The following is a 27,774-nucleotide window of genomic DNA, read 5'->3' on the forward strand; positions in this document are numbered from 1 at the left end:
AAGAAAAAAAAGAAAGCCCAAATATTACCTCTTTTTTACTCTTTTTATAACTACTTTGATGTCAAAACCCACCTCCTCCAAGAAGCATTCTCTGGTGTCCCCTTGTTCTTACTGCACAGACCAGTGTCTACCTTGTATTATTTGTGTCCGTTCCACATCTTGCTTCCTGGACTGTGAGCTCCTAGTCTTGAGAGCAGTATCTGGGTCTGGGAGTACAGTCATCTTTGTATCCCACTTGCCCAAAAAAGTGTCTCCTAGCAAAGTGGTAGCCCCACAGTGGACTCTCAGTGGAGGTCTTTTGATGAGGAGCCAGAGTTGAGCAGAGCGGTCTTGGGGAGCCGGAACTCAGCCTAGCCAGGCAAGGCAATTTGATGGCCTCAAGCTTCCACTCCTCAATCCCAAGCCCATGGCAGACACTTCTCACCACTCCAAGTCCTCCTGTCCCCTGAGCCTCACAGTACTTCTCACCCTAGTGCTCCTGGCCCGGAGAAGCAGACTTGCAGAAAGAGGTTGGAACCACAAGCAGCAGCCCTGAAGCAGAGTGTGAACTAGAAGGATGGTGCCTGCCCGGGCTCTTGACCTTGTGAACAGACCACCAGGACAGTCACTTCTAAAATGGGTTTGGCAGGGGAGGTGGGACAGCACTGGGCAGGGAAGGAACTTAAAATCTCTCTAGTGATATAGGTCCCAGGAGAGGTTTATTGATATAAGGCAAAATATGGAAGCTTTCCTAGAGGAGAGATGAAAAGGGCTGGCAAAGGAGTTGTTCCCGAGTCAATTCCTTTAATAAATTCCTCCTGGGGTTTCCAGCACCTGAACTGGCATGAAGCCTGGCACAAAGTAAACACTTACATATTTAAAATGGATTTGTAGAATCAATGAACGTCTATTAGGAGAAAAGCAGGCTTCTTCAGACCCACTTCTGTGCTGCTTTTTCCGTCGGCTGCCAGCAAGCCCAGAGCTAAATGCAATGTGGAAGTGCAGTCACGGGGCCATTCAAGGTCGGTTCCTGATTTATTTATTACTCCTTTTCGTGGTTTCTAATGCTTTGCTTTTATTTTAACTGCCCCAATTTAAAATGTAGCCACCTCTAGTCTTTTTAGGAAGAATATGTAGGCCGGGCGCCATGGCTCATGCTGTAATCGCAGCACTTTGGGAGGCCAAGGCAGGCGGATCATTTGAGGTCAGGAGTTAGAGACCAGCCTGGCCAACATGGTGAAACCCTGTCTCTACTAAAACTACAAAAATCAGCCAGGAGTGGTGGTGGGTGCCTGTAATCCCAGCTACTCGAGAGGCTGAGGCAGGAGAATCACTTGACCCCGGGAGATGGAGGTTGCAGCGAGCAGAGATCGGGTCGCGCCATTGCACCCCAGCCTGGGCGACAGAGGGAGACTGTCACACGCACACACACACACAGGGAAATAATGTGTAATGTATAGGTTAAGAGCAAAGGATTGTTATTAAGGTCTTCTATCTATAGTTCCTTTCTCAAATGTCTATGGGTTATCAGAGAAACTCAGTCTTCCCTGTGGGGCTGAAGGATCCCATCCCCAGCCTGCTGTCCACTCACCAATCATCACCCCCACCCAGGCTGTCTAGATTCACTCAGTCTCCCTGGACCTTTCCTGGACCTTCCTTCTGCATCGTCATCTCTAGCCTCTCTCTTGGGCAGAGTTGAGCTAAACGATGTCTGAGGCCTCTTTCCACTTTAGTCAAGGTTAAGTGCCACAGCTTTAGAAGGAAACATCACTGAGTTCAAATCTCAGGTCAGCCACTGGTAGGCTGTGTGACCTTGGGGAAAGTTACTCAAACTCTCTGAGCTTCAGTTTCTTCCTCTGTAAATGGGGAAACTAATCCCTATGTTCCGTATGTGCAGATTAAATAATTATTTAAAAATAATTTAAGCAGGAGCTTGGCTGCCTGATTGAACTATCAGGAGTGGTGGATGTGGTGGAAAGAAAAGGGTCCGGAGTTCGGAATCTCAGGTGCTCAGGGTTTGAACCCCGGCTCTGGCACCAGCTGGCTCTATCTGGAAGCCACCTACTCTCTCTTGTTCCAGTATTGCCATCTGAAAAGAAGACTTGGGGATAACCATGAGTGCTTGGCACTGTGCTAGTACTTTCTACACATTATCTCATTTAAATCTCAAAACAAGCCTTCAAGAATCTTATTGTTATTATTTTCCATATTTTATAGATGAAGAAATTGGGGCTCAGGAATGTTAAGAAACTTTCTGGGGGCTGGGTACCGTGGCTCATACCTGTAGTCCCAGCACTTTGGGAGGCTGAGGTGGGCAGATCACCTGAGCCCAGGACTTAGAGACCAGCCTGGGTAATGTGAAACTCCATGTCTACAAAAAATACAAAAATTAGCTGGGTGTGGTGTTGTGTGCCTGTAGTCCCAGTCACTCAGGAAGCTGAGGTGGGGGATCGCTGGAGCCCAGGAGATTGAAGCTGCAGTGAGCCATGATTGCACCACTGCACTCCAGCCTAGGTGACAGAGCAAGACCCTGTCTCAAATTTAAAAAAAAGAAGAAGAAAGAGACTGGGCACAGTGGCTCACGCCTGTAATCCCAGTACTTTGGGAGGCCGAGGCAGGCGGATCACCTGAGGTCAGGAGTTCAAGACCAGCCTGACCAACATGGGGAAACTTCATCTCTACAGTAAAAAATACAAAAGTAGCTGGGCATGGTGGCTCGCCTGTAATCCCAGCTACTCGGGAGGCTGAGGCAGGAGAATCACTTGAACTTGGGAGGTGGAGGTTGCAGTGAGCTGAGATCATGCACTGCAGCCTGGGCAACAAAAGTGAAACTCTGTCTCAAAAAAAAAAAAAGAAAAGAAAAAAATGAAAGAAGAAAGAAAGAAGGAAGGAAGGAGGGAAGGAAGGAAGGAAGGAAGGAAAAGAAACTTGGCCAGGTGCAGTGGCTAACACCTGTAATCCCAGCACTTTGGAAGGCCAAGGAGGGTGGATCACTTGAGGTCAGGAGTTCGAGACCAGCCTGGCCAACACGGTGAAACCCCATCTCTATTCTAAATTTTAAAAAATCAGCCAGGCAGCAGAATCACTTGAACCTGGGAAGCAGAGGCTGCAGTGAGCCAAGATCCTGACACTGCACTCCAGCCTGGGCAACAGAGTGAAACTCTGTCTCAAAAAAAAGGAAGAAAGAAAGAAAGAAACTTGCTGGGGACATCGGGAATCCATGCTCTTGTCCATTTCTTTGAAAGCCTAGGATCCCATCCAGTTGCTTTGCTTTCTCTCCTCCCATCTCCAAACAAATACTTGGTAAATTAACTGACTAATTAGAAATCTGCAACACTGCCGGGCACAGTGGCTCATGCGTGTAATCCCAGCACTTTGGGAGGCTGAGGCAGGCGGATCACCTGAGGTCAGGAGTTTGAGACCAGCCTGTCCAACATGGCAAAACCCCGTCTCTACTAAAAATACAAAAAAATTAGCCAGGCATGGTGGCATGTGCCTATAATCCCAGCTACTTGGGAGGCTGAGGCAGGAGAATTGCTTGAACCTGGGAGGTGGAGGTTGCAGTGACCCACGGTCACGCCACTGCACTCCAGCCTGGGTGACAGAGCAAAACTCCATCTCAAAAAAAAAAAAAAAAAAGAAAAGAAAAAAAAGAAATCTGCCAACAGGACAGTTTTGTTGAGTCTTTTTCAAATATCTTCTTCCTCTTTCGGCCGGGTGCGGTGGCTCACGCCTGTAATCCCAGCACTTTGGGAGGCCGAGACAGGCGGATCACAAGGTCAGGAGATCAAGACCATCCTGGCTAACACGGTGAAACCCCGTCTCTACTAAAAAATACAAAAAACTAGCCGGCGAGGTGGCGGGCGCCTGTAGTCCCAGCTACTCGGGAGGCTGAGGCAGGAGAATGGCGTGAACCCGGGAGGCGGAGCTTGCAGTGAGCTGAGATCCGGCCACTGCACTCCAGCCTGGGCGACAGAGCGAGACTCTGTCACAAAAAAACAAAAAACAAAAAACAAAAACATCTTCTTCTTCTTTCAATTATCTTATACTTCAGCAACTTCTCTTTTAGAGAATGGACTAATAATGCTCACATTCATAACATACTTGACAACTTACACAGCCTGGGAAGGCTCACAGCTATTATGTGAGGCAGGTTTTGCTCAACTATTCCATGAGCAAATAGATTCAGAGGTGGCAAGTCATTTGCCCAAAAACCCATAGCAAGTGGCAGACAAAGCCAGGACTTGAGTTCTTTTTTCTTTTTTTTTCTGGAGACAGAGTCTTGCTCTGTAACCAGGCTGTAGTGCAGTGGCGCGATCTCGGCTCACTGCAACCTCCGCATCCTGGATTCAAGAGATTCTCCTGCCTCAGCCTCCCGAATAGCTGGGACTACAGGTGCACACCACCACACTCAACTAATTTTTTTGTATTTTTAGTAGAGACGGGGTTTTTAATGTTGGCCAGGATGGTCTCGATTCCTCGACCTCGTGATCCCCCCCTTCTCAGCCTCCTAAAGTGCTGGGATTACAGCGTGAGCCACCACGCCCGGCCAACACTTGAATCCTCGTGTCATGAGGTCAGATTGGTAAAGAGGCAGGATTGAATGCATGACTCTGCACAGGGCGAGGGGCCCTGACACCACGCACAATCTTTTGTCTTTATTTCCAGGGACAAATCCCATCTCTTTTCTCTCTCTTTTTGACTTTGTCTTTTTCTGACCATTTCTTCTCAGTAATGCCTTCATTGCTACCATTAGCTGTCCCTGAGTTATTGTTATTACTATTTCCTTTTTGTAGAGATGGGGTCTCACTATTTTGCCCAGGCTGGTCTCAAACTCCTGGCCTTAAGTGATCCTCCCAAAGTTCATGTTCAGATTACGGGCATGAGCCACCATGCCCTGCCAGGCCCTAGACTTTAGTCCTTTCCCCACCTTCCTGGTGGAGTCCAGACCTTCTCACCCACAAGGATTTGCCCATCAGGCTTTTGGGCTTTGGAGTCAGATAGCACTGAGTTCCAATCTTGCCTCTGCCAAGTATTATTAGCTTTTTGCTCTCAAGTAAAGCCACTCACTTCATTCATCTCTTTCACTCAGTTTCCTCATCCGTAAAACAGGAGTAACAAGTAGTACTTGTCTCAACAGTGGTGGGGAGGCATGAAGACTAATTGAGTTAGCTCAGGCCTGATACAGTGTCTGCCACACACTAAGCCCTCCATGAATGGCTTATATAGCTTATATAGATGCTATATATGTGTACACATTAGAGCTTTTTCCTCACTTTCTCAAGTTCTTTGCTAGTTGGTAACCAGTGAGAGTTGTCATCTTTGTTGTGCCCTTGGGCTGGTCGGGGGAGTGTCAAAGAGGGAGGTGAGAGGCAGGAGGGAAGGGTGGGACAGGAAAGCAGAGGGGGAAGACCCTGTCTCCGCTCAGAGCTTTTAGAGATGTAAGAACAGGGAACTGAGATTGTGCCAGGGAGCACCTGCCAGCTTGCCGTCATGACGAGAGCCCTGGATCAAGGAGATACGAAGGATGCTGGTTCTAGTCCCAGGTGGAACTTGATGGCTGTGTAACCTCAGGCACAAGAACCTCCTTCTCAGTAGGTCCATCTGCACCAGCAGTGGGTTTTTTGTTTGTTTGCTTGGTTTTTTTTTTTTTATTATTTTTATTATTTTTATTTTTTTCAGAGTCTTGCTCTGTCACCCAGGCTGGAGGCTGGAATACAGTGGCAGGATCTCGGCTCACTGCAGCCGCCTCCTCCCAGCTTCAAGCAATTTTCCTGCCTCAGCCTCCCAAGTAGCTGGAATGACAGGTGCCTGCCACCATTTTTCTATTTTTAGTAGAGATGGGGTTTCACTATTTTGGCCAGGCTGGTTTTGAACTCCTGACCTCAGGTGATCCACCTGCCTTGGCCTCCCATAGTGCTGGAATTACAGGTGTGAGCCACTGCACCCTGCCTGGAGTGGTTTTTTGATGAGATCTCAAAAGGTCCTTCCAACATGGAAGTTATGCAATTAATCACACGGGGCAGAAAATGGGGGTGTTGTCAGATTGCGAAAGAGATGGCGTGAGAAAGGCAGATCATGAAAGCCTGGAGCAGCAGTTCTCAAACTTCGTGGTCTCAGTGACCCTTTACTGTCTTAAAAGTTACCCTGGCAATAAAGAGCTTTTGTTGATGTAGGTTACACCTATTAGTACTTGCTGTATTAGAGACTAAAACTGAGAACTTAAAAAAAATTAATAATCCTATTGCATGTCAATAGAAAATTTTTTTTTTTTTTTTTTTTTTTTTTTTTTTTGAGACAGAGTCTCGCTGTGTCGCCCAGGCTGGAGTGCAGTGGCCGGATCTCAGCTCACTGCAAGCTCTGCCTCCCGGGTTTTTACGCCATTCTCCTGCCTCAGCCTCCCGAGTAGCCGGGACTACAGGCGCCCGCCACCTCGCCCGGCTAGTTTTTTGTATTTTTTAGTAGAGACGGGGTTTCACCGTGTTAGCCGGGATGGTCTCGAACTCCTGACCTCGTGATCCGCCCGTCTCGGCCTCCCAAAGTGCTGGGATTACAGGCTTGAGCCACCGCGCCCGGCCTAATTTTTTTTTTTTTTTTTTGAGACGGAGTCTCACTCTGGCTGGAGTAGTCCCACTCTCACCCAGGCTGGAGTGCAGTGGTGCGATCTCGGCTCACTGCAAACTCTGCCTCCCAGTTTCAAGCCATTCTTCCACCTCAGCCTTCCGAGTAGCTGGGACTACAGGTGCGTGCCACCATACGCCGCTAATTTTTGTATTTTTAGTAGAGACAGGGTTTCACCATGTTGGCTAGGCTGGTCTTGAACTCCTGACCTTGTGATCCACCTGCCTTAGCCTCCCAAAGTGCTGGGATTATAGGCATGAGCCACCTCACCTGCCCTGAAATAACATATTTTTAAATGAAAATAACTTTTTCTGGCAAATCTCTTTAATTGTCTGGTTTATGAGAAGGCAGCTGGATTCTTATCTCCACTTCATGCAAACTGTTGCAATATGTTCTTGTGGTTAAACTATGTGAAGAAAATAAATTTGCCACTCTCTCCTGAGTTCTTCCTTTGTGGTAGGCACTGTGAAAGGCCTTTTACAAGCACTGTGTCCTTTTCTGTTATTGTTCAAATCTATACCATTTTTATTTTTTTATTTTTTTGTTTGTTTGTTTTTGAGATGGAGTCTCACTCTGTCACCCAGCCTGGAGTGCAGTGGCAAAATCTTGGCTCACTGCAAGCTCTGCCTCCCGGGTTCACGCCATTCTCCTGCCTCGGCTTCCCAAGTAGCTGGGACTACAGGCACCCACCACCACGCCTGGCTAATTTTTATTTTTTATTTTTTTGTATTTTTAGTAGAGACGGGGTTTCACTGTGTTAGCCAGGATGGTCTTGATTTCCTGACCTTGTGGTCCGCCCACCTCAGCCTCCAAAGTGCTGGGATTACAGGCGTGAGCCACTGTGCCCAGCCTTTTTTTTTTTTTTTCTTTCTTTTTTTTAGACAGAGTCTTGCTGTGCTGCCCAGGCTGGAGTACAGTGGCGTAATCTCAGCTCACTGCAGCCTCCACCTCCCGGGTTCAAGTGATTTTCCTGCCTCAGCCTCCCGAGTAGCTGGGATTACAGATGTGCACCACCATGCCCAGCTAATTTTGTATTTATAGTAGAGACAGGGTTTCGCCATGTTGGCCAGGCTGGTCTCCAACTCCTGACCTCAGGTGATCCAATCGCCTCCACCTACCAAAATGCTGGGATAACAGGCATGAGCCACCGCACCTGGCCCGTACTATATATTATTTTTAAATGTTTTCATTCTATTTTCGATGGACAAATAATAATTGTATATATTTATTGTCAGGCCTCTGAGCCCAAGCCAAGCCATCGCATCCCCTGTGACTTGCACGTATACACCCAGATGGCCTGAAGTAACTGAAGAATCACAAAAGAAGTGCAAATGCCCTGCCTCGCCTTAACCGATGACATTCCACCACAAAAGAAGTGAAAATGGCCGGTCCTTGCCTTAAGTGATGATATTATCTTGTGAAATTCCTTTTCCTGGCTCATCCTGGCTCAAAAAGCTCCCCCACTGAGCACCTTGTGACCCCCACTCCTGCCCGCCAGAGAACAACCCCCCTTTGACTGTAATTTTCCTTTACCTACCCAAATCCTATAAAACGGCCCCACCCTTATCTCCCTTCGCTGACTCTCTTTTCAGGCAGCCCGCCTGCACCCAGGTGAAATAAACAGCCATGTTGCTCACACAAAGCCTGTTCGGTGGTCTCTTCACAGGGACGAGCATGACATTTATGGAATACAATGTGATGTTATGATACATGTATCAAAATTGCTAAAAGAGTAGATTTTAAATGTTGTTACCACAAAGAAATGCACTGTCTCCTTTATCCTCCAAACTGCCCTTGGAGATAGACTGTCTCATTTTCACTATCTTATCTATGAGGAACCAGAGGCTTAGCTAGATGGATTTGCCAAGGTCACAAAGTTTGTAAATGGCAGAGTCAGAATTCAAACTCATATACCTGGTGCCAGACCCTGACCACAGAAGTTGGGCAGCCTAGATGTGAAACCACCTTTGCAAAATTATGACTGAGACAGTGAAAGAGATCTAACCTAACCAACTCTATCTTGCTTCTAATCTCCAAGCTATCCTTGTTCATTCCTGGGCGTAGGCTGAACTAACTTTGGGAGAAACTTTGTTTAAAACTAAGAGGATAACAGCCCTTTCCCAAAGTACACTTCGTTCTTGCCTGGGGACTAGATTGCCTTTGTAGGACTAACACTAGCCACAAGATTAGAAATTATGGTTTAGGGTCTGGTGTGGTGGCGTCGCCTGTAATCCCAGCACTGAGGCTGGTGGATCACTTGAGGTCAGGAGTTAAGACCAGCCTGGCCAACATGGTGAAACTCTGTCTCTACTAAAGATACAAAAGTTAGCCAGGTGTGGTGGTGCACGCTTTAACCTGGGAGGTGGAGGGTGCAGTGAGCGGAGATTGTGTCGCTGCACTCCAGCCTGTGCACAGAGGGGTCTCAGTCTAAAAAAAAAAAAAAGAGAGAGAAGGAAAGAGAAAGAAAGAAAGAAAGAAAGAGAGAGAGAGAAAGAAAAAAAAAAAGAAAAGAAAGAAAAAAAGAAAGAAAACAAACTATGGTTTAGGAGTCATGCAGCTGGAGGCTACAAGATTCTAACCCTCCCTAAACTGCTCCTACGATCAGAACTTGAGATATTTTGCAGACCCTGCACTTGATGGATCAACTGGCCCCACCCAAATCCATAATCTGGCTCATCTGATCTTGCAGCCCCCACCCAGGAACTGACTCAGAGCAAGAGGACAGCTTCGACTCCCTGTGATTTCATCCCTGGCCAATCAGCATTCCTGGCTCACTGGCTCCCCGCAAACAACCAAATTGTCCTTAAAAACTCTGATCCTCGAATGCTGGGGGAGACTGATTTGAGTAATAATAAAATTCCGGTCTCCTGCACAGCCAGCTCTGCGTAAATTACTCTTTCTCTATTGCAATTCTCCTGTCTCAATGAATTGGCTCTGTCTAGGTGGCAGGCAAGGTGAACCCCTAGGGGCTTACAGACAGAAGGGCACGGGGTCTGTCTTATACCTCCGGGCAACCATCTCTTCCCTGATCTCATTTTTTTTTTTTTGAGACAGAGTTTCACTCTCGTTACCCAGGCTGGGATGTAGTGGTATGATCTCAGCTCACTGAAACCTCCGCCTCCCAGGTTCAAGCAATTCTCTTGCCTCAGCCTCCCAAGTAGCTGGGATTACAGGCATATGCCACCACGCCCGGCCAAGTTTGCATTTTTAGTAGAAATGGGGTTTCTCCATGTTGATCAGGCTGGTCTTGAACTCCTGACCTCAGGTGATCCGCTCGCCTTGGCCTCCCAAAGTGCTGGGATTACAGGCATGAGCCACCGTGCCCGGCCTCCCTGATCTTATTTTTATCCTTCCCACCTTGGACCATTTTATTGAGCCATGCTTCCAGCAAACAAATTGTCCTTAAAAACTCTGATCCTCAAATGCTGGGGGAGACTGATTTGAGTAATAGGACACTAGAATGGTCGCTCCACGGGAGTGAGGTGAGGGCTTACTCTCTGTTTTGTTCACCCCTGTATCTTAAGTGCAGCTGCCTCACCCATGGTCACTGCTCAGTAACTTTGTTTGTTTGTTTGTTTATTTATTTATTTAATATTTTTTAATTTTTGGCAAGCTTTATTACAGAAGTCCATTATTTTAAGTGACTTTTTGCCAATTTTAAATGTGTAAGGAAGGTCTAAAGTGAAGCTTGGAACCACTTAGTATCCAAGAGCGTGGCAGGAACATCCAACCCCTCAAAGCAGGTGGCATGGGTGCCACTGGGAGGGGATCTGGGGCCTGTGTTGTGCCCTAAATCTTCCTCCACCTGAGACATGTACCCCAGTGTACCAGAGATGCCTAAGACTCCAATCCTCCAGCTCTGGCTGTGTGGAAAAGGTGCCTACTTCACAGAATCAAGCTTCAGTTGACTACATGCCAAAGACAGACAAGGTTAAATGTGGCCTTTCATGGTGTCAAGAAGCAGTTAGTGTCCTGACTTCCCCTCCACTCACTGGCCGACCTGCTGCAGCCTCCCTGGGCACCTGAGGCACAGAAGATGAGCTCAGGGATCTGCCCACCCTGGACCCCAGTCCCGTTGGTGCTGTCCCAGGAGCACTGGAACTGGAAGGCCACCTTTCCGCACTGCACTTCCGTCATCCCCTCCTGCCCAAAGTAGCTGAGGTTGCTGCCATCCAGGACAGCACTGGCGGTGTAGCAGATGTCTTGTTCAACCTGGACCAGGTGTTCAAACCAGACCGGGAAGGTGTTACCGGATCCGTCCGACATGAACTTGGTCAGGTTCTGAGCCAGAACCATCCCGAGCCGCTTGAGCTCAATCTTCACGCTGTACTCAGCCTTCCCAGAGCTGGACCCATACAGGCTCAGCCTCGCAATAAATACCCTTCTGTCCACTGCAAACTGGATGCTGTCACAGTGCCTGCGGTACTGCCATTGGTTGCTGCGGTAAACAGAAGACTGGAATCGGTGGCACCTCTGCGGGGAGAGGCCCTTCCTCTTGGTCAGGGGGAAGTCCAGGCGGGGCTTGTTGGTGGCCGTGTACCACAGGAAGATGGCGTGGGTCTCCTCCAGAGTCAGGATGTCTGCTTGCGCAGCGCCCTTGGCAAATTCCTCTAGGGTCATGGTTGGAATTCGGACCAGCTAGAGGGCTCGCCCCAAAACGTGCCTCTTGTTTCCTGGGGTGACTGGCAGCCCCTGCCTCTTGCACTCTGCCTCGGCCCAGTTCAGGAGGGCCTCGAAGACCACCTCCTCCTTGGTGTTGAAGGCCTCCCGAGTGATAATGATCTCCAATGTCTGCCGGTCTATCTCACAAAAGCCTTCGGACCGCAAGACCATCTCGGCCTGTGCGTCGATGAACTCCCAGCAGCGCTGCGTCAGCTCGGGCTCCTCAAACAGCCGGCTCTGGGACAGCAGGACGCAGGCGTTCTTGGCTTTCAGACTTGTCTCCAGAAAGTTGATGCAGGCTTTTGCCAATGCTGGGACGATGTACTTCTTAGCAGCGTAGAGTGGCCAGCACCATGTCAGCTTCCAGATCGATCTCATCACTGTACATGTACTTTAAGAGGATCAGAAAGGCTACGGGCTCCACGTCTGGAATGTGAATTTCAGATTTGACTTCCGCCAGGTCCCCGTAGAACATGGTATAGAAGACGGAGCTGCGACAGCCAGGACGTACTTGTGGGCGGGCACCGTCCTGGTCGCCCCCGGGGGCCCCAAGACAAAGTGCACATCGGCCATGAGCTCGTTGTTTTTTTGTTTTTTTTTTTGAGACGGAGTCTCGCTCTGTCGCCCAGGCTGGAGTGCAGCGGCGCGATCTCCACTCACTGCAAGCTCCGCCTCCCGGGTTCACGCCATTCTCCTGCCTCAGCCTCCCGTGTAGCCCGGACTACAGGCGCCCGCCACCGCGCCGGGCTAATTTTTTGTATTTTTAGTAGAGACGGGGTTTCACCGTGTCAGCCAGGATGGTCTCGATCTCCTGACCTCATGATCCGCCCGTCTCGGCCTCCCAAAGTGCTGGGATTACAGGCGTGAGCCACCGCACCCGGCCGAGCTCGTTGTTGATGAGCGCGTTCCTCTCGCGCAGCGTGGGGCTGCAGCACCGCCATTCCGGGCTCTCCAGGTGGTTGTTGCAGAGTGTGGGAGGCGCGGGCGCGGGGGCGCTGTGCAGGCTGCGCTGCCCGGCCTTCCTGCCCACAGCGGCGCCGGCATTGCTGTTGGCTAGGTCCGCCGCCGTGAATGGGGCCTTGGGGGCAGCCTCGGCGCCTGTGGATCCCCGCCCGCGCCCTCGCGCCGCACGGGGGCCTCGGGAGCGGTTCTGCAAGCAAAAGCAGGGAGGTCGGGCGCTGAGCGACGCGGCGGTGAAGGCAGGCCAGGGGCAGCAGCATGCATGGGCGGCGGCGGCGGCGCTGCGACCCGCGGGGCTGCCACCCGTGCCCCTGCCACCCCCGCCCTTGCAACCCTGCCAGAGCCTAACCTAGCGCAGTCCGGCCAGGCCCGGCCGCAACAACTGTTTCTTAGTGGATTGGTTGGAGGTATTCTCTTTGACACTTGCAAACATCCTCAAGGAGGGTAACCTGCTTTCTGATTTTCAAAGTGAGGCCGGGTGCAGTGACTCACACCTGTAATCCCAGGAATTTGGGAGACTGAGGTGGGAGAAGCCCTTGGGCCCAGGAGTTCAAGACAAGCCTGGGCAACATAGGAAGACCCTGCCGCTACAAATAAAAAAAATTAGCCAGGGGTGGTGGTGCATGACTGTGGTCCCAGATACTTGGGAGGCTGAGGTGGGAGGACCACTTGAGCCCAGGTGGTTGAAGCTACAGCTAGCCGTGAACGTGCCACTTCACTCCAGCCTGGGTGACAGAGACCCCAGGCTTTGTCTAAAACAAACAAACAAAAAAAGCATTTTTTTTTTTTAACGTGCATCAGTAAGAAGGGCATGCCTGGGTTAACATATCAAAAGTGCTCCTCAAAGGATCTGTGAAACAGCCTTGCAGAACCTAACCTGCCAGGCCATAAATGCAAGGGTGAAAATGGGATTGTGGGGAGCTTAGTTGTGTAAAACGCAATTAATCCTCACAGTAAGTCAGGAAGGGTGATCCTATTATCATCATCTCTGTTTTGCAGACAAGGAGACCGAGGCGCAAAGATGCAGTGACTTGTCTGAGGTTGCACAAAAGAGCAGAGCCGGATGTAACCCAACCCTGTGCCCAGGCCTGCAACTGTCACAGGGGCCTGCCTCCAAGTTGCTCAGCTGGCTCCTGTGGCTTTCTCCTGGTGACTTCTCTCTAATCTTTCTGGGGGGCCCTTTGAAATGTTGAAAAATTGCATTTGGGCTCCCTATTTTCTGCTTTACCAGATTCTAGAGTTCACACTGCCTGAAGACAGGCATCTTAGCTTTGCCCCATGAGGGAGCTCCCTTGTGATCCAGGGGATGTCACTCGGATCCTCTGGGGTTTTTGTTTGCTTGTTTGTTTGTTTTTTGTTTTGGAGTCTCGCTCTGTCACCCAGGCTGGAGTGCGGTGGTGTGATCTCGGCTCACTGCAGCCTCTGTCTCCCAGGTTCAAGTGATTCTCCTGGCTCAGCCTCCCGAGTAGCTTGGGATTACAGGAGCCTGCCACCACGCCCAGCTATTTTCTTGTTGTTGTTGTATTTTTATTAGAGACAAGGCTTCACCATGTTGGCCAGGCTGGTCTCAAACTCCTGACCTCAGGTGATCCACCTGGTGCTGCTTCCAAGTGCTGGAATTACAAGTGTGAGCCACTGTGCCTGGCCAATCTTCATTTTTATAACAAGAACTAAAAGGCCTATCTCCCTCTTTCAAAGAAAGTCTACTACAGAAAATTATGTGATGCTCTGTGATGTTAAAGTGTAAATGACTGATTAGCATGTGTGGATCTCCTTCACCTGAGGGTAGCCTGTTACTGTGAAATCTCAGTCAGCCATTGGGAAGTATGCATTTGACTGGGGGTGGGAGGAGCATTGTTAAAAATCACTCCTGGAAGTGGCCAGTCCCCCGTTCTGTCCATGAAGTGCTCTCTGTAGGAAAGGCAACTTTCATACAAAGTAGGCATTATAACCCCGGGACAGAGAGGCCTGCCCCTGATGATGAGGACTTTTCATGGTGGCTTCTTTCTAAAGCAGGAGTAGGATAGGGTTAACCACATAATGAACATTCTGAATCACCTGCGATTTGCCTTCAGGCCACTCTATCTCTTCCTGGCTTGGTCAGATCCCAAAAGGTAGAGCCCCTGCCCTAGCCATGATTCTGGTTTGCTTATAGGGTTGCATCGGTTGGGGGTTGCGGTTGCAATTCAGGCTGCTTCCCAGAACAGAAGAGGGGAGTTTGTGAAGCGATGTGGAGAGCCAAGGAGGCTCAGCTCTTGAAACACTCTGGTGATTATGACAATAGTAGCAACTAATACTGAAATTGTACCTACTGTATACTGTGTGTCAGGCACTATTCTCTGCACTTTTCTTTTCTTTCTTTTTTTTTTTTGAGATGACTCTGGCCCTGTCACCCAGGCTGGAGTGTAGTGGATCTCGGCTCACTGCAACCTCTGCCTCCCAGGTTCAAGCAATTCTCTTGCCTCAGCTTCCCAAGTAGCTGGGATTACAGGTACCTGTCAGCATGCCAGCTAGTTTTTGTATTTTCAGTAGAGACGGGGTTTCACCATGTTGGCCAGGCTTGTCTTGAACTCCTGACCTCAGGTGATCCACCTGCTTCGGCCTCCCAAAGTTCTGGGATTACAGGTGTGAGCCACCACGCCCAGCCATCTTTGCACTTTATATATTGTATATATTTCCATATTATATATTCTACACACAAGTCCATGATGGGGGACTAGTATCACTCCTGTTCTGTAGCTGGGGAAACCAGCATCAGCAGAGAGGCTTGACTCATGGGGCTGGTAAGATCTGTGAGTGGTGGCAAAAGGGCTGGAGGGGACAAAGGGACAAGCTGGGCAGAGGCTGATGGATGAATTAAGCCTGGCATGGGGACTCAGGCCATGGAGAGAAGAGGAACGGCAGGAATAGGCCAGACATCTGGGGAGCTGACCTGTAAGTTCCTTCTACCTCTCTATAATAGAATTAAGGTGCATTTGTGCATCTGTTGGCTTTTGGTCACTGGGACTATAACAAAGAAGACATGTTACAATCTCTGGCCTGGGATTTGGGATCTAGTGGGATCACAGGACACTCTGTCAAGCCAACACTCTATCAAGCCAGTCTCAGGCCTTGGGAGCCAAACTTGCAAGGCGGCCTGGATTTCTAGTTCCCGTTCCTGCTCTGTGTAAAAGAGATTCTCAATTGGTTCTGAACACAGATTCTCAGTTGGTCCTGAACTTACTTTCGGAACCAACTGAGAATAAGGAGGAAATAGGTAGACAGAGGCAGCCTGAATCATAGTTGTGAGTTCTGATTCTGCTCCCACTCTGATGTTTTTTGGAGAACTAGGCTTAAGCTGTCTTCCTCCCTCAGACTCTCCAGTAGTGGGACTCCAGGCCCACGCCACTGTACCCACCTCCTGCCCCTTATTAAAGCTGTGGTCTCTCGTGCAAATTACGTCGTCTCCTTGAGCCTCACTGTCCTTGTCTGTAAAATGGGAATAATGAAAATATCTCCACTCAGCACTGTTGTGAGGATTAAATGGGATGTGTGGGCCATAGAAAACTTAATTTTATAAACCCCAGAGGAAATTACTGGAGCTATTTCATAATTTTCTCTGGCCCATGAAAAAGGAAGTGATGGCCGGGCGCGGTGGCTCACGCCTGTAATCCCAGCACTTTGGGAGGCCGAGGCGGGCGGATCACAAGGTCAGGAGATCGAGACCACGGTGAAACCCCGTCTCTACTAAAAATTACAAAAAATTAGCCGGGCGCGGTTGTGGGCGCCTGTAGTCCCAGCTACTCGGGAGGCTGAGGCAGGAGAATGGCGTGAACCCGGGAGGCGGAGCTTGCAGTGAGCCGAGATCGCGCCACTGCACTCCAGCCTGGGCTGGGCGACAGAGCGAGACTCCGTCTCAAAAAAAAAAAAAAAAAAAAAAAGAAAAGAAAAAGGAAGTGATTTTAAATCAAATGTACTATTTACAATAACTGTATTGTTTAAATTTTTCTCTTTTTTTAATCTCCCTCCCTGCCTTGCCTCCCTGCCTTGCCTGCCTTGCCTGCCTTGCCTGCCTGCCTGCCTGCCTGCAGTTTTGCCATGTTGCCCACGTTGGTCTTGAACTTCTGAGCTCAAGTGATCCAGCTTGAGCTTCAGCACTTCCCAAAGTGCTGGGATTATAGGCGTAAGCCACCGCACCCAGCCAGTTTATACTTTCTAAAAGTAATTTTCTGTTTGCTATATGATGAGATAAAATAGGTCTCATCGAGCTGGGAGGGGTGGCATGTGCCTATAGCCCCAGCTACTTAGGAGATTGAGATGAGAGGATGGCTTGAGTCTAGGAGGTCAAGGCTTCAGGGAGCCATGATTGCACCACTGCACTCCAGCCTGGGTGACAAAGTGAGACTCTGTGTCAAAAAAAAAAAAAATAAAATAAAGAAAAGAAAAAATATAGGCCGGGCACGGTGGCTCACGCTTGTAATCCCAGCACTTTGGGAGGCCGAGGCAGGTGGATCATCTGAGGTCGGGAGTTCAAGACCAGCCTGACCAACATGGAGAAACCCCGTCTCTACTAAAAATACAAAATTAGCCGGGGTGGTGGCACATGCCTGTAATCCCAGCTACTCGGGAGGCTGAGGCAGGAGAATCGCTTGAACCCGGGAGGCGGAGGTTGCGGTGAGCCGAGATTGCGCCATCGCACTCCAGCCTGGGCAAAAAGAGTGAAACTCTGTCTCAAAAAAAAAAAAAAAAAGAGAAGAAAAGTCATGTCTCAGGGCCCTATTTGCATGCCTCTCTGTATATGCCTTGCAGGTGTAGATCTCTTTTATGCCCAGTACAGGAAAAGATAGAATACATCTTATTCTCTCTTCTTACCAACCTTTGAAATGTTGTGAAGTACTAGGATTTCTCTAATATGCCATATAAGAAAGTTGATCAGATAAATGTAATTTATGAATCTTGAAGCAAGCCGAGCATGGCGACTCACTCCTGTAATCCCAGCACTTTAGGAGGACGAGGTGGGCAGATCACCTGAGGTCAGGAGTTCAGGACCAGCCTGGCCAACATGGTGAAACCCTATCTCTACTAAAAATACGAAAAAATTAGCCAGGTGTGTGGCATGCACCTGTAATCCCAGCTACATGGGGGTCTGAGGCAGGAGAATCTCTTGAACCTAGGAGGCAGAGGTTGGGAAGCGGAGGTTGCAGTGAGCTGAGATCGCGCCACTACACTCCAGCCTGGTGATAGAGGGAGACCTTGTCTCAAAAAAAAAAAGAGAAAGGCCGGGCGCGGTGGCTCAAGCCTGTAATCCCAGCACTTTGGGAGGCCGAGGCGGGCGGATCACAAGGTCAGGAGATCGAGACCACAGTGAAACCCCGTCTCTACTAAAAATACAAAAAATTAGCCGGGCGCGGTGGCGGGCGCCTGTAGTCCTAGCTACTCAGGAGGCTGAGGCAGGAGAATGGCGTGAACCCAGGAGGCGGAGCTTGCAGTGAGCCGAGATCGCGCCACTGCACTCCAGCCTGGGCAACAGCGTGAGACTCCGTCTCAAAAAAAAAAAAAAAAAAAAGAGAGAAAAAAGAATCTTGAAGCAAATCTGCAGAGGAGTTAACACCGTCATTTCCTCATATTTTGTCTTCTCTTCTTTTCTTTTTGAAATGGAGTCTTGCTCTGTTGCCCAGGCTGAAGTGCAGGGTGTGATCTCAGCTCACTGCAACCTCTGCTGCCCAGGTTCAAGCAATTCTCCGGCCTCAGCCTCCCAAGTAGCTGGGATTACAGGCATTGCCACTACACCTGGCTAATTTTTGTATTTTTTTAGTAGAGATGGGGTTTCACCATGTTGGCCAGGCTGCTCTCAAACTCCTGGCCTCAAGTGATCCGCCTACCTCAGTCTCCCAAAGTGCTGAGATTACAGGCGTGAGTTACCATACCCAGCTTCCTTGTATTTTTGACATCAGTTTCTTATGCTGTCTTTAATCATTGGCTCAGTAAGTGTATAAATTAAATGATATCAGATTAAGAGCAAAAACGATGTAAAGCCATGTATCAGCCAAAGCTGTGGCTGAATGACTGATTGCCTGGTTGTGAGTCATGAGATAGTTTGTTCTATCACCGCTATCGCTGCTTTTTTTTTTTTTTTTTTTTTTGAGATGGAGTCTTCCTCTGTTACCAGGCTGCAGTAGCACTATCTCAGCTCACTGCAACCTCTGGCTCCCTGATTCAAGCAATTCTCCTGCCTCAGCCTCCTGAGTATCCGGGATGACAGTCATGTGCCACCACGCCCAGCTAATTTTTGTATTTTTAGTAGAGATGGGGTTTCACCATGTTGGCCAGCATGGTCTTGATATCCTGACCTCATGATTTGCCCGCCTGGGCCTCCCAAAGTGCTGGGATTACAGGCATGAACCACCATGCCTGGCCAATTATCCCTTTTTAAATATTTATTTGGAGATAGGGATCTTGCTGTGTCACCCAGGCTAGAGTGCAGTAGCCCAATCTCAGCTCACTGCAGCCTTGAATTCCTGGGCTCAAGCGATGCCTGGCTATAACTGCCGGATTTGATTCTTCCACTTATCCTAGGAAGATCTCACATTGAGAAAAATATCTTTTAAACATTACAATAATTATTCACTAATTTTTTAAAAAATGGAAACAGGAATTAAGACCTTCTAATGATGTGAACCTTCTGGAACATCTCCTTGCCTGGTGGGAAAAACTGGTAGAAAGTAGTGGGAAGACAGACTTGGGTTTGACTCCTGTCTCTGCCTGTTGTGTCTAAGCCTTGGTGGCCTCATCTGTCAAATGGGCCCATTGGAAGGGAGGGAGGGCTACAGAAGGTCGGTGAAGCAGCCTCTGGCTCCTCCCTTGCTCTCAGTGGGCTCTATTCCCCAGCTCCCAGCTCCCTCAGAGTCTCCAGGACCCAAACAGACCCAGGGGGAGACACAGAGGACAAACTCAATGAATTTGGATGGAGGCAACACCGTGAACGCAGCTGTGGCTCTCAAAGAGGAACTTAGGGGTGGCCTCAACCTCTAGGGAGGCAAGGGAGCTGCTGAGAGATGGGTGGGGTGGTGGGGGTAGGGGAGTGGGAAAAGCTGTCTTTGACTCACTGTATGAGCAGAAGATCAGAGACCTCCTCTCTGGGCAGTGGGAGCACGTGGGGGAGGGGAGGAAAAGCCGTGAAGCTCACGGGACACCGAACCATGAAGTCACCTCTGCTCACGGGCTCACCCACATCCTCCCCGACTGGATGGGGCCCCAGCAGCCTTCACTCCCTCGCCTGCTGGGGAATCCTTTCCTCCCTGCTCGGCCCTGTCTCCACTATGCAGTTCCTCCCCCATTAATCTGCCCTTGTCTGTCATTGTCTCTCCTTGGCATTTGAGGTCTTTGCTGCATGGAGTGAGGACTGAGTACATCCTTTCTCTCCCCAGGAGATGGAGGGAAAAGAGAACAGTTTTACACTGTTCTGCGTTCTGCTGGAAGAAGGCTGAGACCTGATCTTACTCTTCTGGTGGTCCCTGCAGCGTAGCTGGAGGCTGAGAGCCTTGGCCATGCGTGGGTTCCCACTATGCCCTCTCCCAAGACTTTAGTGTCCTCGTTTATCGCTTGGGGAGAGAAAGAGAAGTGTCTTTATAGGACCGAGGTGAGGATTACATCAGATAATGCCTAAGCACAGGCAGGGAAGCTCTGTCAGAAATCATCCTGAAAACAGGAAGTCACCTGGGCCAAGGGCTAGAGCCTCAGGGTCTTGGCACAGCGTGGACAGCTCGCAGGACTGGATTGGACTGCTCAGTTTGGGGTGGGGGGAGAGAAGCCAGCCATATTCATATGATATCCCCCCAGTTTCCTCCCCAGCACAGGTTCTCAGGTTGTCCACCTGATGGCATCTGAAACACAGCCAGGCAAGCGACACAGTAAAGACAACCCTGGTGATGATTCGCCGAGCCGGCACTGCATCTCTGTACCTAGAAGCATTTCCACTCCCGTTCTCCTATTTGATTCCCACCACAATATGACTCGGTTCTGGATCCAGATTGACCTGGACTTGAGTCTCAGCTTTGCCATTACCACCAGTTGTGGGACCATGGACAAGTCTCTCTCTTTCTTTTTTTTTTTTTTTGAGACAGGAACTTGCTCAATTGCCCAGGCAATAATAGCTCACTGCAGCCTCAATCTCCCAGGCTTAAACAATCCTTCCACCTCAGCCTCCTGAGTAGCTGGGACCACAGGCATGTGCCACCACGCCTGGCTAATTTTTTAATTTTTTTTTTTTTTTTTGTAAAGAGAGGGTCTCACTGTGTTTCCTAGACTGGTCTTGAACTGCTGAGCTCAAGCTATCCTCCTGCCTGGGCCTCCCAAAGTGCCAAGATTACAGGTGTGAGCCACCATGCCCGGCCCCTTGGACAAGTCTTAAGCTTGTGTGAGCTTCAGTTTCTCACCTTGCAAATGTGGTTAGTGATAGCAGCCCCCTCCTAGACTGTGGTGAGGACTGAATGAGGAACGGTCACAGAGCTCAAATGTGTAATAAATTCTTCATCAATGTTCGCTTAAGAAAAAAACAAGAGGCCGGGCGCGGTGGCTCAAGCCTGTAATCCCAGCACTTTGGGAGGCCGAGACGGGCGGATCACGAGGTCAGGAGATCGAGACCATCCTGGGTAACACAGTGAAACCCCGTCTCTACTAAAAATACAAAAACTTAGCCGGGCGAGGTGGCAGGCGCCTGTAGTCCCAGCTACTCGGGAGGCTGAGGCAGGAGAATGGCGTGAACCCGGGAGGCAGAGCTTGCAGTGAGCTGAGATCCGGCCACTGCACTCCAGCCTGGGTGACAGAGTGAGACTCCGTCTCAAAAAAAAGAAAAAAAGAAAAAAACAAGAGTGGATCACCTGAGGTCGGGAGTTCGGGACCAGCCTGGCCAACATGCAAAAACCCCATCTCTACTAAAAATACAAAATTAGCTGGGCATTATGGTACGTGCCTGTAATCCCAGCTACTTGGGAGGCTGAGGGAGGAGAATTGCTTGAACCCAGGAGGCAGAGGTTGTGGTGAGCCGAGATCGTGCCATTACACTCCAGCCTGGGCAACAAGAGCAAAACACTGTCTCAAAAAAAAAAAAAAAAGAAAGAAAGAAGAAAAATAAAATAAAGAAACAAACAAACAAACAAAACAACAGCCCCTTTGAGGCAGGTTGGGAATGCTATGATAGTGTCATTTTTAGAGTTGAAGAAACTGAGGTTCAGAAAGGTGATGTGACTTGCGCCAGGTCGCCTGAGTAATTGATGAGGGAGACTTGGGTTTCCATGTGATTCCACGTGACTGATAGCACACGCTCTGAACCCACAGCGCAGGACTCTGCTCACACTGGCTCCGCTCACACTGGCTCTGCTATTCCTTGGCTATGTGACACTGAGCAAGTCAACACTGCTGCTGAGTCTTGCTTTTTCTTATCTGTAAGATAGGGCTGCCTGTCTCTTTTCAGAGTGCCCTTTGTGTCTCACGGCTTGGGGACTTTTTTCAGGGGTGAGAATAGGAAGCAGAAGCTATTTGAAGACAACCCGTCTTCCTGTCTTTTCCTGAGAACCTGAGTGCAGTGAAAAGGTTAGGCCACGTGGGTGGCCGGTGGGGAGAGAAGAGTGTCCATCTGCCATCCACAGCCAAGGGGAGAGGAGAGATTGTCCTTGGCTGGGAGGGGGCCAGAGGTCATGGGCACCTGGACTCTGCTTTCTGGAGAGATGGTGGGACCTCTTGGGAAAGTCACTGGGTGATCCTGGATATCAAAATGAGACACAGTGGTTTCAGGTCTTACAAAGAATCTGGACTCCAGCATGCCAGGGAAGTGTGCAAGGCTGGACTTCAGACAGTCAAGCCCATTTGGGCAATGGGCATCCATCGTAGGAGGACCCAGGAGCCTCCGTCACGCTTATGTTCTGTGTGTCCTCTGGGTCAATGTGCGTGGCTGGGAGTGGGAGTGAGGGAAACTCAGTGCACTTGGACATTTCATTTCCTCCTAGCCCGATAGGATGAGGCTCAGAGTCCTATTGAATGTTATATAATCTGAATAAAGGGAAGACCATTTTACGCACACCTGAGGGCATGCAGTAAGAGTGACTGGTACTGTAAAATGAGGAGGGAAGCGATGGGGCTGGCACTGGAGGGCTCTGCTTGACTGAGCCAGGCTGCCATTTTCCCGTCTTCACTGCCTTAGCCTGGCCTTAGCCGGCCAGAGGGTAAAGAATACGCTTCACCTGCCCAGGGCAGGTGAGGGGGTCTTTCTGGTAAGCCACAAGGTGGTAAAAGAGCTGGGGCCAGGATTATTGGGACTCCACCTCCTGAGGTCTCCCTGAACTTCTCCCCAGCCACCGTCCTGGCTTTCATGCTGCCAACGTGTCTACTTGTCACTCATTCGAGGGAAAAGCAGCCAGGCCTCATTTTATCCTCATCTCAAATCCACAGCAAGAGCAGAGGGGGTGAAGATCAAACTCTCCACCACAGCCATTCCTGAGCCCTGTGCTGCTGCCCTCCCTGTGCTCGCATCAGACAGTTCACCCTGGCAACAAGCCTGTGAGTGACTGTCTCAGGCCCGTATTTCTCAGAAGAGGATGCTGAGTGGTAGAGAAATGAGTGATTTGCCTGAGGCCATTGAGCTTCCAGTGGCAGAGCTGGGATTCAGACCTGGACGCTGACCCCAGGGCACACTGGAAAATATTGCTCTTCCCTCTGCTGAGTAGAACTTACTCCAGAACAGACCCCTGGCCTGCTGAGTCCAGTGTGCCCCTAACACTACCTCGTGGTCTCCCCATCTATAAAATGAGCACATGGGACTCACCTGGTCATCTCAAAGGCCTTTGCCAGCCCTTGTCCTTTCCTGGCCCCCATCTACTGCTACAGTCCACACCTTGTAAGGCAGGATAGCCTGGTGGCTGAAGGGTGGGCCTCGAAGCCAGACTGCCAAGGCTCAAGCCAATACTCTCATTCAATGCCCGCGTGATTTCAGGTGAGTCACCTAGCCTCCACCTATCAAGTGGGCCATAGTGATAGCGCCTACTGCATACAGCTGTTGTGAGGATTAAATAAATCAAACCACTAAAGGCTCTCAGGGCAGCGCCTGGCACACAGTAAGGCCATCTGTGTGTATGTGTAATTCTTGTCTCTCTAATGAAATGAAAGCCAAAGTCCTGATTCTTGGTCCTAGGGGCAGGATGCCAGCCCTGAGCATTCCTGCGAATGGTCCTCCACAACGCCAGGTGTCCTGAAATGACATCTATCCCCTGCCCCAGACAGGCCCACCTGGCTTCTTGTGTCCCTGGAGGGAAGGGATAAGGTAAGAATACAGGTTTTGGCCAGGCGCAGTGGCTCACACCTGTAATCCCAGCATTTTGGGAGGCCAAGGTGGGCGGATCACCTGAAGTCGGGAGTTCCAGACCAGCCTGGCCAATATGGTAAAACCCTGTCTCTACTAAAAATACAAAAATTAGCCGGGCGTGATAGTGCACACCTGTAATCCCAGCTCCACGGGAGGCTGAGGCAGGAGAATCGCTTGAACCTGGGAGGCAGAGGTTGCAGTGAGCCGAGATCGCGCCACTATACTTTAGCCTGGTCAACAGAGCAAAACTCTGTCTCAAAAACAAACAAACAAACAAACAAACAAAAAACAAAAAAGCATACAGGTTTTGTGGAATGAGGAAGAAGCCTAAAATAAACAACAAAAAAAGCTACTTACGGTTGTGTTGTGGGTGACTGGGCACCGGGAGCTGCCGGGGGCTGAGGAGTCCCAATTGTTTTCTGTCCTCTCCCAGGACCTGGCCCTGGGTGCCACTCAGAGCACCTGTTGAGTGCCACCCCCAAGCCAGCTTTCTCTTGCTTTTGTACTTTCTCACAGATGAGTGAGTGTGAGGAGGTCTGGCCTTCCGTGCCTGTTACCACTTCCCCTCCAGGTCCCTGGTGCCACAATGCTCTTGGCCCTGCGGTTGAGTCCTCTCTCACAACGAACTCTGGCCAGGGTGAGGCATGGGCCTAGACCCTGGAGTCAAAGGACTTGGGTTCTAATCCAGCCTCATTAAGATGTTGATTCACTTAACCTCCCTAAAGGCAAGTTTCTTTATCTGTAAAATGAGGATAATGCACCAGCATTACAATAAATCACCTAAAAGGACATGCCATTCCAATACCTCTTCACCACTAGGCCAGAGCTTTGACATGCAAATGCATACAGGTAGATTAACATAATGGGTGATGGGTCCTGGTGTGGGGCAATAGGGAGTGGTGGGGACTGTGGGTAATAAGGGGAACACAGGATCCAAGTGGAAAAGCCTGGCTGGAACTGAGAGATACCTGACCCTCTCCCCTGGTCCAGCTGAGAAGTATCTGCCCTACACCCCAGACCCTGATCTGGGCCAGTGGAGAGGGGCAGGTACCTCTTAGTTCCAGCCAACCTTTTCTCCTTGGGAGTACAGGCAAACTGTCAGATGTTCCAAGCATTTGGAAGTTGTGCTGTATTTTCCAAGAGATAGCGGAAATTTTGACTTATGTGATAACTTCCTCTGTGTGTGTGTGTGTGTGTGTTTTGTTTGTTTGTTTGTTTGTTTTTGTTTTGAGACAAGTCTTTTTTTTTTTTTTTTTTTTGAGACGGAGTCTCGCTCTGTCACCCAGGCTGGAGTGCAGTGGCCGGATCTCAGCTCACTGCAACCTCCGCCTCCCGGGTTCACGCCATTCTCCTGCCTCAGCCTCCCAAGTAGCTAGGACTACAGGCGCCCGCCACCTCGCCTGGCTAGTTTTTTTTAGTTTTAGTAGAGACGGGGTTTCACTGTGTTAGCCAGGATGGTCTCGATCACCTGACCTCGTGATTCGCCCGCCTCGGCCTCCCAAAGTGTTGGGATTACAGGCGTGAGCCACCGTGCCCGGCCTGAGACAAGTCTTGCTCTGTTGCCCAGGCTGGAGTACAATGGCGCAATCTCAGCTCACTGCAACCTCTGCCTCCTGGGTTCAAGCAATTCTCCTGCCTCAGCCTCCCAAGTAGCTGGGACTACAGGTGTGCGCAACCACCTCCAGCTAATTTTTGTAGTTTTAGTAGAGATGGGGTTTTGCTATGTTGGCCAGGCTAGTCTTGAACTCCTGACCTCAAGTGATCCGCCCACCTTGGCCTCTCAAAGTGCTAGGATTACAGGTGTGAGTCACCACGGCCAGCAGCTTCCTGATTATTTTATTTTATTTTTTTGAGGCAGGGTCTCTCTCTCTGTTGCCCAGGCTGCAGTACAGCGGCATGATCATAGTTCACTGCAGCCTCAACTTCCTGGGTTCCAGTGATCCTCCCACCTCAGCCTTCCAAGTAGCTGGCAGTACAGGCATGTGCCACCATACCCAGCTATTTGTTTAAAATTTTTTGTATAGATGATGTTATGCCCAGACCGTTTGTTCCCCAAAGAAGACCACCAGAGTCCAGAGTCAAAGCCAAGCGGCAAGGATCTTTACTACAAGTTCGAACTTGGTCCCTCCATTCCACAGCATACAGGAGGGCCTCGAACAATGCGAGTGCTTGCTTTTTATAGCCCGATGTAAACAGGATATGTAAAGTTATAAGGAACAAGGTAATTCTCTCGGTTACAGCATTACAATTGGTTAACATTCTACACTTAGCATTCCTTATCAGAGATCTCCCAGGTGGTGTTTTTCTGAAGTTTGAAAGAAATATGGAGGAATGTGTTTGTGCTGGGCTCAGGAAGTTGGGAGATATATGGGGGATGTGCCTCATTCCTTTCAATGAGGGTCTCACTATGTTGCCTAGGCTGGTTTTGAACTCCTGGGCTCAAGCAATCCTCCCGCCTCAGTCTCCAAAAGTGTTGGGATTACAGGCATGAGCCACCGTGCTCAGCCAGTTGCCAATTTTAGAATGTCAAGCCCAAAGTCACACCTTTAAAAAATGATATGTGAGTCAAACAAAACATTATCTTCAGGTGTGTCCCTAATGTCCAGTCCTGGGCTAGACATAAATACTCAGGTATGGAATCTGATACAGTTCCACTGTCCTCATATCCACTATCAGATAAAATATTTAATGAGATGCCATTATATTCTGATTATGGCAAAGTTTTTGCCCTTGTAAACTCATGGCCTATGATTATCTCATCTGATTCTCTCACTAACTGCTCCCCACACCCCAGACCCTGATCTGGGCCAATGAAGAAAGATTTTGCCCCTGAGGTAGAGTTGCAAGATTCTTTTTTTTTTTTTTTTTTTTTTTTTTGAGGCGGAGTCTTGCTCTGTAGCCCGGGCTGGAGTGCAGTGGCCGGATCTCAGCTCGCTGCAAGCTCCGCCTCCCAGGTTTACGCCATTCTCCTGCCTCAGCCTCCCGAGTAGCTGGGACTACAGGCGCCCGCCACCTCGCCCGGCTAGTTTTTTGTATTTTTTAGTAGAGACGGGGTTTCACGGTGTTCGCCAGGATGGTCTCGATCTCCTGACCTCGTGATCCACCTGTCTCGGCCTCCCAAAGTGCTGGGATTACAGGCTTGAGCCACCGCGCCCGGCCGAGTTGCAAGATTCTTTAAGTAAAAAATAAACACAACAATAGTTGAGACATTCAGGCACTAAAAATTACTTGTTGCTTATCTGTGATTAGAATACTTATCTGGGCGTGGTGGCTCATGTCTGTTATATCAGCACTTTGGGAAGTAGAGGCAGATGGACTGCCTGAGCTCAGGAGTTCAAGACCACCTTGGGCAACATGGTGAAACCTCGTCTCTACTAAAATACAAAAAATTAGCTGGGCGTGGTGGTGCGCAGTTGTAGTCCCAGCTACTCGGGAGGCTGAGGCACAAGAATTGCTTCAGCCACAGAGGCGGAGGTTACAGTGAGCAAGATCGCCTTACTGTACTCCATCTTGGGCTCCAGAGTGAGACTCTGTCTGAAAAAAAAAAAAAAAAAAAAAAATGTAACCAGGCATTCTCTGTCTTATCTGGCAACACCACCCAGAGGGGATACTTGGCAATATCTGGAGACATTTTTGGTTGTCACAACCTGGAGGAGGAATTCTACTGACACCTGCTAGGTAGAGGCCAGGAATGCTGCTAGCCATTCTGCAATGCACAAGACAGCCCTACAGCAAGGAAATATCCAGCTCAAAATGCTAACATGCGAACCCTGGTCTAGACCTAGTCCTGACTCCTTCAGTGCAAAGCCATTGCTGGGAAGGGCCTTTAATTTGATCATTAGTCCTTTTGGGAAATGGAACAGTAACAGCCTCCAGGCCTTGCATTTCTCCCAAGAGCAAGACATTGGTGGTGAGGAATGGGACAGAGAGCCCCAGGTGCCAAGAAAGAGGAAAAGAAGACCAGAAGGAGCTGGGGAGTGGGGGCCGCCTGCAGCCTACATCAGACTCCTATCTGGGCTGGAATTGGAGACCCAGGGGTGAGCTGGAAGAGATCTAGCAGATACTTCCACAATCCTGAATCCTAGACCTCTGGCCTTGAGAAAGCCCCACATGGGGAAGAAGAGTGAGGCTGTCCCTAAACGCCTGGTCCTCCATTGCAGCCTGAAGCATGTAATTGGAGGTCGAAGGCATGAATGAGTGAAGGAATGAATGAATGA

General features: G+C 49.6%; 1 protein-coding gene and 1 pseudogene across 2 annotated transcripts in view; both read right to left on the bottom strand.

The window, feature by feature from the left end:
* The window catches only part of CNR2 (cannabinoid receptor 2), a 49,006-nt gene extending 24,891 nt beyond the window's left edge, over positions 1-24,115 (bottom strand). The window contains exon 1 of the mRNA XM_050792020.1: positions 23,915-24,115. The gene's annotated coding sequence lies outside the window, so the exon portion shown is untranslated. The remainder of the gene's footprint in view (positions 1-23,914) is intronic.
* Positions 10,202-12,482, bottom strand: LOC126956777 (BTB/POZ domain-containing protein 6-like; annotated as a pseudogene). The gene is made up of 2 exons (XR_007726468.1): positions 12,159-12,482; positions 10,202-11,851 (listed from the first exon to the last, which is right to left on the bottom strand). The product of XR_007726468.1 is annotated as a BTB/POZ domain-containing protein 6-like (transcript).
* Positions 24,116-27,774: the final 3,659 nt, after the last annotated feature.

The sequence above is a fragment of the Macaca thibetana genome, chromosome 1 (genome assembly GCF_024542745.1).
Source record: "Macaca thibetana thibetana isolate TM-01 chromosome 1, ASM2454274v1, whole genome shotgun sequence".
Classification (NCBI taxonomy): Eukaryota; Metazoa; Chordata; class Mammalia; order Primates; family Cercopithecidae; genus Macaca; species Macaca thibetana.